The sequence below is a fragment of the Ambystoma mexicanum genome, chromosome 4q (genome assembly GCF_040938575.1).
Source record: "Ambystoma mexicanum isolate Mex_15411 chromosome 4q, UKY_AmexF1_1, whole genome shotgun sequence".
Classification (NCBI taxonomy): domain Eukaryota; kingdom Metazoa; phylum Chordata; class Amphibia; order Caudata; family Ambystomatidae; genus Ambystoma; species Ambystoma mexicanum.
The window spans coordinates 143,967,657-143,981,723 of NC_090928.1; the positions used below are offsets into that span (position 1 = coordinate 143,967,657).

Below are 14,067 nucleotides of genomic sequence, written 5' to 3' on the forward strand. Positions count from 1 at the left end.
AAAATGCTTGTACCTTCTAAGCAAGTTGGTGTGTTTTTGAGGCCATCTGTGACAGTGGAGGGGTTCCATCGTTTTTGGTTCCATTTGGTGGTCGTGCTGCTGTCCCATGAGGAGGAGCTGAAGAGAATGATCCAATGAGGTCTTAATGGCTTATTGATTTAAATGTTGTTTGGTAGTTGATGTGTGGGTGAGATTAACATTTGGGTCCACTCTGGAGTGCGTTCTTGTTTATGAGGTTATTGCTGCGCTTGAGTCTTTTGGTGCCAATCCATGATGGCTAGAAAGATGTAAAAGGATGTAATGGGTCCGGTTGTCTCTAGACAGTGTGCGTCTGTGCTAACTTGTGTGATGGTCTCATAAATAGACAGCTATTTTTAAGGTCAGGTGGTCTTTTTCTGAGCTAGACAAATTACCGCGACCGCATCTACCACAGCTAATCAACGCCTGCAGACCATTTCTGACTACAGGCAACTGCCTTACCTTAGCTAGGGCCTTAGTCCTATCTAAGCTAGACTATTGCAACACCCTATATCTAGGCACTAACCAACACACCTTAAAGTTACAAACTTTCCAGAATAACGCAGTTAGATCAGCAACTAACCACCCAAGATCACATCTCGGAGATGAGACGCAGCATTCATTGGCTTTCAGTTAACCAAAGAATCAGACTCAAAACTGTCACTCACCTTCAAATGCCTAAACAATCTAGCACCCAAGAACCTGTGTGACAAATTCATGCGGAAATCCCCAGATCGACCTGTTAGATCCTCACATTCCACCTGCCTTATGATCCCTAGTTTTAAGCTCCAAAAGGCAGGAGGTAGCAGCTTCCCGGTTTTAGCAGCCAAAATGTGGAACTACCTCCCTGCAACCATCAGAGACAAACTTTTGTTCTACATATTCAGAAACAATGTAAAAATCTGGCACACACTGAATGAATCATAAAAAAAAGTGCACTAAAGCTACCACCACCTTCTACCTCTAACTAATGTTCCCTCTAGTTATGCGAAATGCTTAGCTTTTGTGTGCAACTTAATTTCCATGTGCGCAACTAAATCACGAGGTATGCTACTCTGTGAGTATACGTAGTTGGTGAGCTACCATCTCTGAAGAGTTTGGAATGGAATTTCTCCTTCCCAACCACTGCAATTCTTTACGAGTCAGTGTAAAAGGTACATCTTGAAACACTTTTTCCCAACATATAGGCTTAAAATCAACCCAAAGATTTGATGTGGTTATAAGGAGAGCTCATGCCATAGTTCCTTACCAAAATTACTCGTGTGCATAGAAACCAAATGTGTATGCACAAAAAAAGCTTTGTATGGTCGGGATGAACAATAGGTGTAGTAGTGGCTATTATTTTGTCGACACTGCTTAGAGACAATGCAGAAAGTTTGTAAAACCATTTGTAAAAAATACTCATGTTTATTACAAAAAAAGCAAATAACACTTATCACTGACGTAGCTGTCAAAAAATTCAGACAGGATAACATTTTTGCAAATGAAATAATGGCAACTAAAAGGAATGTGTCAGAAAACATGCAAAAAGGAATTTGAGTGCCACTTTAATGAAGTAATTGAAGGGCCATGAGAACATGCCTCAAAATCTGTCTAAGGACGATAATTGCATTGAAATAACTGCACCACAGAATATGATAAGAATTCCTGGGCCTCTGCTTGCTATCCACATTACGTGGTCCTGTGAGTTGTGACATTTTCTCAATAGCAGCTTTAGAGCTAGGAGGCATATACACAAACCATTGTTACTCCCTAAAAACAGGAAAATGTGCCCAACAAAAACGGGAAACCATGAGCATATAGAAACCTACCCCCTGCTTCTACCCACAAAGTTCCACTGATATTATTTTGAATCAGTGACCTGTAGACCAGTGGCACTGGTAGAAACTCAAATAATACTACTGCCCAATCTCAAGCGGAATTTTAAGGGGAAAGAACATTTTAATAAACATGAAATATCCCTACTGGCAAAGCTAATGTTTCTTACTCACTGAAAAATCATTTCATTCGGAGTAGGGAGTAACATCATATCAGAGCCCTCCTTATAACCCTGACATTGGAAGTGATATGACAGGATACCTAATAGAGCTTACAGTTTTGCCCACCCTTTCTCACCATAGCCTAGACACAATTCCACTAGAGTCTTACTGAGGTTTCGCCTGGGGCGCCGTTGAAGAAAATCACATAATTTGCCTTTTAAGTCAATAGCAGCAATGTTCATAGGTACAACAGATTGACCGCTTTCTTCTTTAAATAGGGACCCCTCTTATGAAATTTGCTGTTATCAGTTGGCCTGCTGGGCCTAGAGACCCAAGCTACTCCTCACTGATGACGCCCAACGAGGCTGAAACATGTGGGGGGTTGCTTGTGGTCTCGTGCAGAAGGGATGTGACCTAGCAGTTCGGGCTGGACTACCCCTTTGGGGGTGGGGCCAAGCCTAATTTGCATATGGGCTTTCCCCTTCTGTAATGGCTTGGCAGGTGAAGAACAATGGTCTGGAGGGTTGCCCAGAGCAATGCCAGAGGTTAAGATTTATTCTAAACCTTCCAGCCATCACCTCTTTTGTTTTGCTATTGTCACCCCGAGTGGGACGGGTATGCCCAGACGTGGGTCCCGTGCCTGCTGGGCCTAAAGACCCAAGCTACTCCTCACTGATGACGCCCAACGAGGCTGAAACATGTCTGGGGATGCTTGTGGTCTCGTGCAGAAGGGATGTGACCTAGCAGTTCGGGCTGGACTACCCCTTTGGGGGTGGGGCCAAGCCTGATTTGCATATGGTCTTTCCCCTTCTGTAATGGCTTGGCAGGCGAAGAACGATGGTCTGGAGGGTTGCCCAGAGCAATGCCAGAGGATAAGATTTATTCTAAACCTTCCAGCCATCACCTCTTTTGTTTTGCTATTGTCACCCCGAGTGGGACGGGTATGCCCAGACGTGGCTCCCGTGCCTGCTGGGCCTAGAGACCCAAGCTACTCCTCACTGATGACGCCCAACGAGGCTGAAACATGTCTGGGGATGCTTGTGGTCTCGTGCAGAAGGGATGTGTCCTTGCAGTTCGGGCTGGACTACCCCTTTGGGGGTGGGGCCAAGCCTGATTTGCATATGGTCTTTCCCCTTCTGTAATGGCTTGGCAGGCGAAGCACGATGGTCTGGAGGGTTGCCCAGAGCAATGCCAGAGGTTAAGATTTATTCTAAACCTTCCAGCCATCACCTCTTTTGTTTTGCTATTGTCACCCCGAGTGGGACGGGTATGCCCAGACGTGGGTCCCGTGCCTGCTGGGCCTAGAGACCCAAGCTACTCCTCACTGATGACGCCCAACGAGGCTGAAACATGTCTGGGGATGCTTGTGGTCTCGTGCAGAAGGGATGTGACCCAGCAGTTCGGGCTGGACTACCCCTTTGGGGGTGGGGCCAAGCCTGATTTGCATATGGTATTTCCCCTTCTGTAATGGCTTGGCAGGCGAAGAACGATGGTCTGGAGGGTTGCCCAGAGCAATGCCAGAGGTTAAGATGTATTCTAAACCTTCCAGCCATCACCTCTTTTGTTTTGCTATTGTCACCCTGAGTGGGACGGGTATGCCCAGACGTGGGTCCCGTGCCTGCTGGCCCTAGAGACCCAAGCTACTCCTCACTGATGACGCCCAACGAGGCTGAAACATGTCTGGGGATGCTTGTGATCTCGTGCAGAAGGGATGTGACCTAGCAGTTCGGGCTGGACTACCCCTTTGGGGGTGGGGCCAAGCCTGATTTGCATATGGTTTTTCCCCTTCTGTAATGGCTTGGCAGGCGAAGAACGATGGTCTGGACGGTTGCCCAGAGCAATGCCAGAGGTTAAGATTTATTCTAAACCTTCCAGCCATCACCTCTTTTGTTTTGCTATCAGTTGGACAAGATACATGGGGATGCTAGAGGCAATAAACGCAAACACATTATCATATTGAAAAGCCCTCAGCAGCTGAGCAGAGAAAGAAACTGAAGGCACAGTTTCCTAGACTGTTCCTAGAGTATCCTATCCTTCAGAAAACACACACATTTCCTTCACTGTATGGTACTGCCAAAACGTCTGATTTGGTTTTTGAACATTGCTGATTCGTTTTTCACCCCAAAGGAGTGTTTGCCTCTGTACCCCACCTGTGTCAGCCTCCAATACCAGTTGAGAGGGCTCTGTACAAAAGTGAGGGATTGTAGCAGTAAAATGTGCAGTTTAAGAAAATGCCATGAATCTGTAAGTGCCCAATTACTTTGAAGTGCATACCTCGCATTTAAATTGTTGGGTAGGATTATAAAAATGCTCAGTGACACTGTTTTTGTATAGCAGCAAGTTAGCATATAATTTGTAACAGTCTATGCCTCATGGAACTTTGAAAATTCTGAAAGGTGGCAGATTGTGTGAAAAGCGTTCTAGTAAACAGAATTTCTGTTGCCCTAATACTATATACGAATAATGGCAGGCATAGTCCATGCCCATTATCCCTTGAAGGCCAGGTAAATGATATTGCAAACTCTCCGCTTATAAAGTAGACATGACATTTGCCTACTCATAATCCTCAGAGGGCAAATTCATATTTGAGTTCTAGAATGCATTAACTTGGAAGGGGCGCCGCTTCAAAGTGCTTGTGTGACATATGTACAAAGAATAGGAATCATGGGTTGATGTTACACATTCAAGTAGCCTACTTACTTGCACTCAGGATCTGATATTTGAGCTGATAATTGGGCTACATAGTTTGGGTGATGCCTTTTCTAAGGCGCCATGAGTAACAGAAATTCTTGTGTTTAAACGTCATTCATATTAGAAACTTAAAACAAGTGGATGTAGGTACAAGTCTGGTAACCATTTGCAGAGCCAAGGTAGGCAGAGTTAATGTTGTTTGGTAATATATCTGAATGAAGTCTGGGGCGGAAGTTCGAGTCATAAGGTACAAGTGTGATAGAGTCAAGTATAGGAGTCATGAGTAGGGAGGGGAGATAATTTGGTTAATGTGTGCAGACATCTCTTAATTATATCGTCTGCTCATGTAGTAACTTGTTCATATTCATTTTTAACCTACTGTGGATGTATCCTGCTTTTAGGGTTTGGGGCTTTTAAAGGTCAAGCTTGCATAGTAGGGCAATGTAAATAGGCTAGACCAGAATATCAATGCTAGTTCATGTAATTTAGCTTCATTTTAAGAGAAAGCAAATATTAGGTTCCTGCTGTGTGTGCCTTGTGCATTATTAAATCTTTTTGAATAGGTGGGAATTATCTGTGTACGCTGCTGAAATTCTTCTGAGCGGCACCCAGAAGGAACTTGGGCAAGCGCACATGCGTACAGCTTGGAGGGAACATTGCCTCTAACTACCCATGATATAAACCTGTACACTCTCCCACTTGCAAATTTTGATGGTGTTCTGTTGTACACCCTGCCTTACTTTAATTTAACAAGTGCCACACTTAGATGGAATCGTGATCCCTAGCCTGCCTCGCATCCAGATAGGATATTGAAGATTAACAAGTGCCACACTAAGATGGAATAGTGAATGATAGCAAGCATCACAGCTAGACATAATTGCAAGGACAGCAATGCCAATAAACCAATCCAATAACAATTTAACCCCTCTGCATACACCTCTCAAACCCTAACCAAACACAACCACAAGCCTAAAACACAACAATCCGCACAAAATTCACTACACTGCAACAACAAAACAAACCACACATAGATTCTCACAACAGCACACGACGACTACCGACTGTAAAACACCCCAAGCCCAGCCAACGGACCCACCAGGCTGAGGCTGCCAACAGCACATCACTGCTCTCTTGCACTTTTCCTGTTTATTCCCACTAACTCGCCCCCACCCTTCGGTTATAGGTCAAAGGTACGAATCAAAAGGTTTGAAATACAATAGGTTCGAATCAAAAGGACCGAAAAACAAAAGGTTTGAAACATTTTTTTTTTTTTTTTTTTTTGGGGGGGTCCCCCCAACCCTCGTTTTTGTGGTAAAACCCACTTTTTTTTTACCTATATGGAAACCCCAAAATATATATATAATAAAAAAAATATTTGAACCTTTTGTTTTCGATCCTATTGACTCTCACCTTTTGCATTCAAACCTTTTGTATTCACATCTTTAACTGGACACCCTTCCCTTTTTCAGAGTGCCAGAGGACCACTCCGGTGGTGATAGTGCGCGGTACAAATATCCTTTAACATTAACATTAACAGCAGAGCTGCCTGGGCATAGAAATCCATAGATTGGTTGCCAGGAATGAAAAAGAGGATTGTCTTGCTATTTCAGGTTAAAGCATTGCACTGCTAACAGGGCTGTGTTGCTGGATAAAAGTGATCTCACAGAGCTGTAGTGGAGGAACTTCTTGGTATGTACTGGGTCCCTGTCATGGACGCCACGATGGGGGTTTGTAGACGATTTTGAATTAGATTCTTTCGTTGACTAGGAGCCAATGAAGGATTCGTAGTGCTGGCATGATGCGTTCCCATCTTTCCTATCTTTAGGGGTTTCTAGCTGCATTATGTGCTCTTGGCAGGAGGATTCCCAAATAGTCTGGGAGACTCTGCTAGAAGCTATTGGTGTATTCAAGACTGGAGAACTAGGCGATGATTGCCAAGGTCAATATGGTATAATGAACCGGATGGAGTCGTGAAGAAGAAGGAGGGAGTGGGGTAGGGTAGGTGGGGGTAGACAGTGTGGTAGGGCGGGTGGGAATAGAGAGGGTAGGGGTATGGTGGGTGGCTGGAGGTAGAGAGAGTGGGGATAGGGCGGTGGGAGGCCAGGTGAGAGAGTGGGGGTACATTTGGTGAGGGAAGAGAAAGTGGGGTAGGGTCGGTGAGGGTACAGAGAGTGGGGGTAGGGTGGGTGGCTGGAGGTAGAGAGAGAGGTGGAAGGGTGGGTGTGGGTAGAGGGAGTGGGGGTACAGAGAGTGGCGGTAGGGTGGATGGATGGGGTAGAAAGAATGGAGGTAGGGTGGGTGGTTGGGGGTAAAGAGGGTGGGGGTACGTTGGGTGTGTGAGGGTAGAGGGAGTGGGGGTAGGATGGCTGGGAGTACAGGAAGTGGGGTTCTGGTTATCGAGAGTGGCGGTAGGGCAGGTGGGGTAGAGAGACTGGGTGTAGGTTGGGCGGCTGGGGAAAAAGAGTGCAGGTAGGGTGGGTGGTGGTAGAGAGTAGGGTGGGTGGGTTTGGTAGACAGGGTGGGGTTAGAGTGGGTGAGGGGGTAGAGGGGAGGGGGAGGGCAGGGTGAGAGGGTGGGGGAAGGGTGGGTAGGGGTGGGTGATTAGGTGGCATTAGATAGAGTGAGGGTGAGGTAGGTGGGTGAGGATAGAGAGGATGGGTGGGTTTGGTAGACAGGCGGAGGTTAGGGTGGGTGGGGGTAGAGAGTGTGGGGATTGGGTGGGTGAAGGTAGAGAGGGTACGGATTGGGTGGGCAGGGGTATATGGGGAGGGGGAAGGGTGAGAGGTTGGGAGAAGGGTGGGTAGGGGTGGATCAGTGGGTGGCATTAGAGAGAGCGGGGGTGGGGTAGATGGTTGCCCCCAACCATGGTAGTTGGTTCAGGGTAAAAACCATGAAGAACAAAGCAGCCTCAGGGAGACTTGTTAAAGGGAGCCCATAATAACCTAAACACAACCCAAACAACACAGGTATTGAAGGTGGGGTGAGTGGGTGTAGAGAGAGTGGGAGTGGGGTGGATGGGTGACTTTGTTGAAAGGCAGCCTCAGGAGGACAAAAAAAAGATTTGCGTCAAAAGTAGTCCAAAAATATCCCAATTATCCACGAACAATAGGCCAAAATGGTTGAATATGAAATCATTGCACAGTCGGGAAATGTTAAACCCACCACCCGACTTGCTTCTTACAAAGCTGCTTATTGGAGCAAATATTGTTAGGGAACTTCTCATTGGGTAGTACGGCGGGGAGGAGTTTGGAAAAAGAGATTTTGGTGATTTGGTTGTTTCATGCCATGCATTGCACGTTGATATGGCAACCAGATATTCTGAGTTTAGACCCCATTCCCTCTGTTTCTCTCTTCTGTAACAATGGGTTCAGCAATTTTGTGGAGCAAGAGCCACAAGAATTCACATAAACCAAAAAAACAAAGATCAGGTTTGTAAAAACAGAAAAGGGACCTTGCGCTGTTTATACTTTCTTGATGTGAAATGCTGACCAGGATGATGCAGAGGTGGTGGAAGGCATATAAGTGGGGAGCTGGTTTTTTCGGGGGAGTATTTTTGCATTGTGGGGGGTGGAATGCCAAAGGGGGTGGTGAGTGGGTGGAGTCTGAGGCGAAAAGGGGAAAGCGTGAATCTGGGCAGAGAAACCGCATCATGGCAGAAAGGGAGCGCATATACATGCCAACTTTCTGAGGCAACTCCGGGGAGATTTCGCCTCAGAAAGCGAGAGAAATTAATTTCCCCATACGATTGCATTGGGGGATGGAATTATTTTAGGCAACAGAAAGTTAAAAATATCTCTTTTTTAAGTGAAAAATAGGGAGTGTCCCGCCCAAATCGGGAGAGTTGGCATGCACGAGAGAAGTGCCAGTAGGCTACTATGAAACGGAGTCTTTCATTGGGGATTTATGCCACCTTTGCTCCTGAGTTGATTGGTCAGTTGCTATTGTCCAATTGGGATGTATTTAAGGCACTACATTACTGTATCACAGTTTAATATAATACACACATTATCGTGATATCAGATACATCTGACGCCATTTAAGTCTATTAGGGCAGTTGTTTTCCATATATTTAATCTGGGGTTTTCATTTTTTCTTTACTATTTTTTTATACGAACTATCTTTTCTTTTGTTTTAGTTTGAAGAACATGTGAAGCCCATGCTTAAAAGAATGACAGCGAGGCTTACAAACACAAAAAGGTACAGAGCTCATATCTGGTGCACACTGCGGTTAGTGCAGACGTGCAGTCTATGTTCCACTTAAAAGTTTGTAAAATGTCTCTGCCACTTTTCACCTGTGAAAGATTACATACAGGGAGAAGGCAGGGATTTGACTTCCAGTTCAATAGAAGCAATCGGCGACGTTGAATCGACCCCAGTTTTTGTGCCCCCCGTTCAAGACTGTACGGGTTTTGAACTCCCCGGCTGAGTTTGCCTTCCAGCAACAGAAGGGAAGCAGGCGGGCGTGTTTGTGTTTACAGGGTTGCCTTGGCAACTGTATTTCAAGTGAAGCCGCTACTGGCGGGGTTCAGCAGAACAAAGTGAAAGAAGGCACTATGGGAGGTGTGCTAAACCGTGGGTGGCTTATGCGTTCAGCTAGCGCTGCTGTGCTGTGTTTCGCTCTTAAAGGTAATTTATTTTTTTAAACTATGCTCCAAATGTAAACATTTTCAAAATGCAACGAAATCATGTTAGGACACCAGCCAGTACTTTAGACCAATTGCTTCCCACAGATCATTTTAAAAGCCTCTGCACAGTCCACATTGTGAAGAATAAAACGGGTAGAATGATTGCATTTTTCAGTGATTTGACTTGAACCCATTTTAGCTCCGATTTCCTTGGGAATAGTTTACATTTTAGTTTAGTAATCTGTGCTGAAATATTTCATGCTGGGTTCAGAATTTGTGAGGAAAGGGGCTAAAGTCTCAATGGTGAGACTGATAAAAATGCTGACTTGAAAGTGAAATATTCCAGCAAGTACTCGATGGCGGTCTTTTTAACTTTTCACCTGGTACAATTCAGTTATCTCTGTGCAATGTTCAATATTTTCGCTACAAAAGCATTAGCATTCAACGTCGTAGTGCAAGAAGTGTGCCTGGGTCTGCAGCCTGTGGCTCTCCAGACATTTTGGCTTACGACTCCCATGATCCCCTACCATTGTCTATGCTGGCTAGTGCTGATGGGAACTGTATTTCCAAATACCTAGCAAGGTAAAGGTTGCCAACTCACGTATGCTTCCAGCATGTTACGCTTTGGGAAGCATTTAAATGGATTCCAATATAATGCGCCTGATTTTAGCTGGTGTTACAATTAGGTGGATACCACAGAAATCCATTGGTTTTACAGGAGAAGGAAAATGTCATGCTGGCTTTTGAAGCATGTGGTTTTTACAGGCGGATTGGGAATGTGAGCTACAAACTTTACATCTTTTCCAGCTGCTCCAGCAAAAACCAAGAAAATGGCTTGGAGTGCCAGATTTTTGGACCACTTTATGAGTTCATGGACCTTGAAAAAAATGAAGCCCTATGTCGTTTATGTAATACTTTAAAAACTGCATTGGCCACACTTTGCTGGACAAACACATATACCTATATAGGGCTTCACAGGGGGAATGAGCAGGGATCGCTGTCAGAGCAGGGCTGGTCTGAGAACCAAAAGCAACCCTGCTTGGGGACCTAGTTCTGTATGCTTGTGCTTAGCATGTAACACTAACCACAGAAGCTTCTAGCTTTGCTTATATATTTCTGTCAGGATTGCATGTGCCAACTTTGCCGTTTATGATGCTTGTACTTTCTCACTATCCTCCCCTCGTGCCTCTGACTACATGTCACCTCTCCATCCACTGGTCAGAGAGAGTGGGTTTCAAAACTGCATCATCCCTCTGACTACAAAAGACAAAGAAGAACTGACAGGGGCTAAGGAAGCATATACACCTTTTTAAACATTACTTGGGGGATATGAGTTATTTGAGACTTCCTCCTCCTTAGTCCTTCAGTTTCCATTTTCTTATGAGATTTCTTCGACCAGGCACAGCTCTTGGTCCATGAATTGGCGCTTCAGTTCTCGACCCATCAACATTATCCTACCCATGTATGCGCCGGTGCGCTTGGGTCTCACGTTTTCCACTTCTTTCAGGCTCCTCTTTATAATCTGCCTTTCAGGTTCTTTGCTGACTTGTTCTTTGGCATCTAATAAAGTGTTCCACATCTTGCCATCCATGGTTTGTACATTGCAACGCGGTTCACTTTTTTACTGGAATTGGTTCGCTGCACTTTTTTCTTTATGTACTAGCTTAATTTCCACCCAATCTATTTCCTTTACAGAGTGTAATTGAGGGTCTTTCTTGTGTTGTGAGAATTATTTTTCTTTTGATCTGTTGGGAGCATACCCGTTTTCTTCTGCAAGACCAAAGGTGGTGTCAATGGCATCTTTGCATGTCTTGCCCTCATGAGGAAAAATTGGGACATATCCGTGATAGAGTTCAGTGCAGCCTGGAAGGCCTGTATAGCTTCATCCACAGCTTCTGCACATTCCATTCATCCTTCAGAGCTACTTGGATTGACCCTTTTATAAACCTGTTGATCCTTTCCATCTGCCAATTTCCCTGGGGGTGATGCACTGTTCCCCCTATGTGCTGCACAGTGTGTTCCATTAAGAACATTTGCATGTTTGCAGACAGGACCTGGACTCAGCCACCATTTTAGCAGGCGTACCTTCTGTGAAGAAACTGATAGGGATTCTGGTAGTGATGTGCCCCGAAAACCTCGTCTTTGCGCAATTTGTGGTTGCAATGGCCATCACAAATGTCTAACACTTCTGCAGTGGCTTGTAAAACATGGATCGGAATAATAAAACTCCAACTTTGTTCCAAACCTTTGCATCCCACTCCATGTTCGCAAGTGGGACTGGCCTTTCAGTGTGTCTTTTATCACTCTCATTGCAGTTACTTAATGTTTCACTACTTTGTTGTCCATTTCGGTCCACCAGAACTGGCCACAAAGCCTTTTTTGTTGAGTGTTTTCCCAAATGACATTCATGTGATAGACAAACAGTTCACCCTTGAACCTCTGTAGGCAGAACTATTTTGTTAAATTGCATGAGAAGGTTTTTGCTAGTTTGTCGTTCATTCGCTAATATGAGAGAGCAGCAGGCTCCCCTCACCAGCCAACCCTTCTTTGTGTGCTTCTTCACCATTTGAATACAGTGTCTAATTGTGTGTGCTTGCCCTATTCTGATCTTGTGTTTGATTACTAGTGAACGTCTGGGATCCTGGCCACAATAAATTCTCCTTTGAGATATATATGCTTTTGCTTTCCTGTGGCCAGAAAATGGGATAGGCAATCCACCTGCTTATTTTACCACCCAAGAATTGTGCTTGATGCAGACATTGGGGCTCATTATGAGTTAACAGGTATTCCGACGGTAATTCCGTGGGATACTAATGAAGGCACACCCCTATCCGCTCACGGCAGAAAAAATACAGCCCGCTAGGGAAAAAGGCTCAAGACACTGCTTGCAAGTAATTATTTCTACAAAGTAGAAGTGCATCGGCAAAGAACTCTTCTGCCGCTGAACGTTCTGAGCTCCGTCGGCATGTGTGGCACGTGATAAGCACAAACGACGTCACTGATGACGTAATTTAATATGGTACAATTCTACATTACTAATTGGCAGAGCCCTATACATGTATGGCCTGCTCCATAGGGGATGCCAGGCCTTTAGTCCATCTTCATCTGTCCCTTTTCGTTCACGTGGGTGCTGCTGGGCTCGTCATCTGCAGCGAGATTGACCTAAAAATGAATTAGCTACTTTGAAAAATAATGTTATTTTATCGTTGTAACAGTGCACCTGGTAGGCACAGAGATGGGCCCAGGGGAGAGCCGAGATCACGCTAACTCACACAATTCAGTCACTCCCAGACAAGTCAGGAACTTCCAAGGCCTTCCTTCTTTGTTTTAGGCTAGAATTTGAAACCATCCTGCACCTCGCTGCGCAAATCATGTGACCCATTTGTGGAGGCAAGATGGCCTCGCTTTCTGATCTTAGTGTTTGATCTAGGAATGTAACAGTTTTACGGTCAGTGGTCTGGGTTTGGATGATACTGTGGCATGCGGGGGTCTTAGGATAAAAACATTGTAAAATTGTATTACTCGTGTGGGGGTTGTTAGGGGCAGGAGGGCCTTGCTATCTATTCTGTGGGATGGTAACTGCCAAGAGGTGCTCTGCTCCCTTCTCATGAGCTTGCAGAGCACATTCTTCCCAGAGCACAAAGACCTGTATATTCTAAGACAATGAAGGGTTTATGAATCTCTGAGACCTGCCCAGAGTGGGGGTGATGTCCGCGTTCAGGCAGGGGATCTAATGCTAACCCATTTAGTGCTTTTTGTCGCGCTTAGGCCTGCATTCCCAAATGGCAGCCACGAACTAAAATGGCATTCACACTTGCATCTACTATGTAGTCTCTAATGCATGCACTACCATGATTTTGCACCCTCCTTCGTGTGCACCAGACCCACTTCCTGAATGTGCTTTCTAGCATCTGTTTCTCATTCGGTATCGCCTATGGGGGTGGAAAGATCCTGTCTCCTTCCCAACATTCCCCCTTTCGTTAATCCCAAATTAACAAACTCCCCCAAAGCGTCATCTGTATCCAAGTCCCAATATCTGTTCTCCGTCCCTGCTCAGAACTCTCTCCAACCTTTCAGCTTCAAGATATGATGGTGACCCGTCCTTAGGAACCCATGCTCTGCAGACATCCCGTTAACTAGCTCTAGACCGGGCATACTCCTCAGGGGGTACAGGTCAGCTAAATCGACCCAGTGTTCCGTGTAATTCCCGGGATCTGGGGGGAGGTGATAGTTGTATCAGGAGGTTGTAAGCGATGTTCTATCTGTAACATACAGGGCTTACTTGGGTCTCTTGTCTTGGTACCATTCTCTGCGGTGCTGCGAGGTGTTTTTCATGATAGCCCAAAGGAAACCATATTTATTGCGCTATTGGGCACTGTTTTGGCACAAAATCGGAGATCCATTTAGCAGGTGCTAAAGATGAATAAACCAAAATGATGACAGGCACTAGCATCTTCACTATCGCCCCCACCGAAGATGGTGCCCAGGAAAAAATAGTGTCAAAACATTCCCTCTTTGTATGCCAGCTTCCTTCTTCCTGCGCACTCCTAGGTTGTGTATGGCTCCTATTATGTGTGGCTCCCTCTCACACATAATAGGCCACTCTCCGCATCTTCGGGAGGCACGAAGGTGCAACATGAATCTCAGATCTTTTTGCACATGCCTCTTTCCATCACTGTGAGCAGGTCGAGGACGTACCTGTTCTGCATGGTCATCAATCTCAGGGCGTGCAAAAGTGGACCTTTATAACATTG

General features: G+C 45.4%; 1 protein-coding gene across 2 annotated transcripts in view; it reads left to right on the top strand.

Annotated features, from left to right (window-relative positions):
- Nucleotides 1-9,194: 9,194 nt before the first annotated feature.
- The window catches only part of C4QH6orf118 (chromosome 4q C6orf118 homolog), a 420,601-nt gene continuing 415,728 nt past the window's right edge, over nucleotides 9,195-14,067 (top strand). Inside the window, exon 1 of one of the 2 annotated variants that reach the window (XM_069607675.1) lies at nucleotides 9,195-9,314. The gene's annotated coding sequence lies outside the window, so the exon portion shown is untranslated. The remainder of the gene's footprint in view (nucleotides 9,315-14,067) is intronic. The other variant, XM_069607674.1, reaches the window with a different exon arrangement.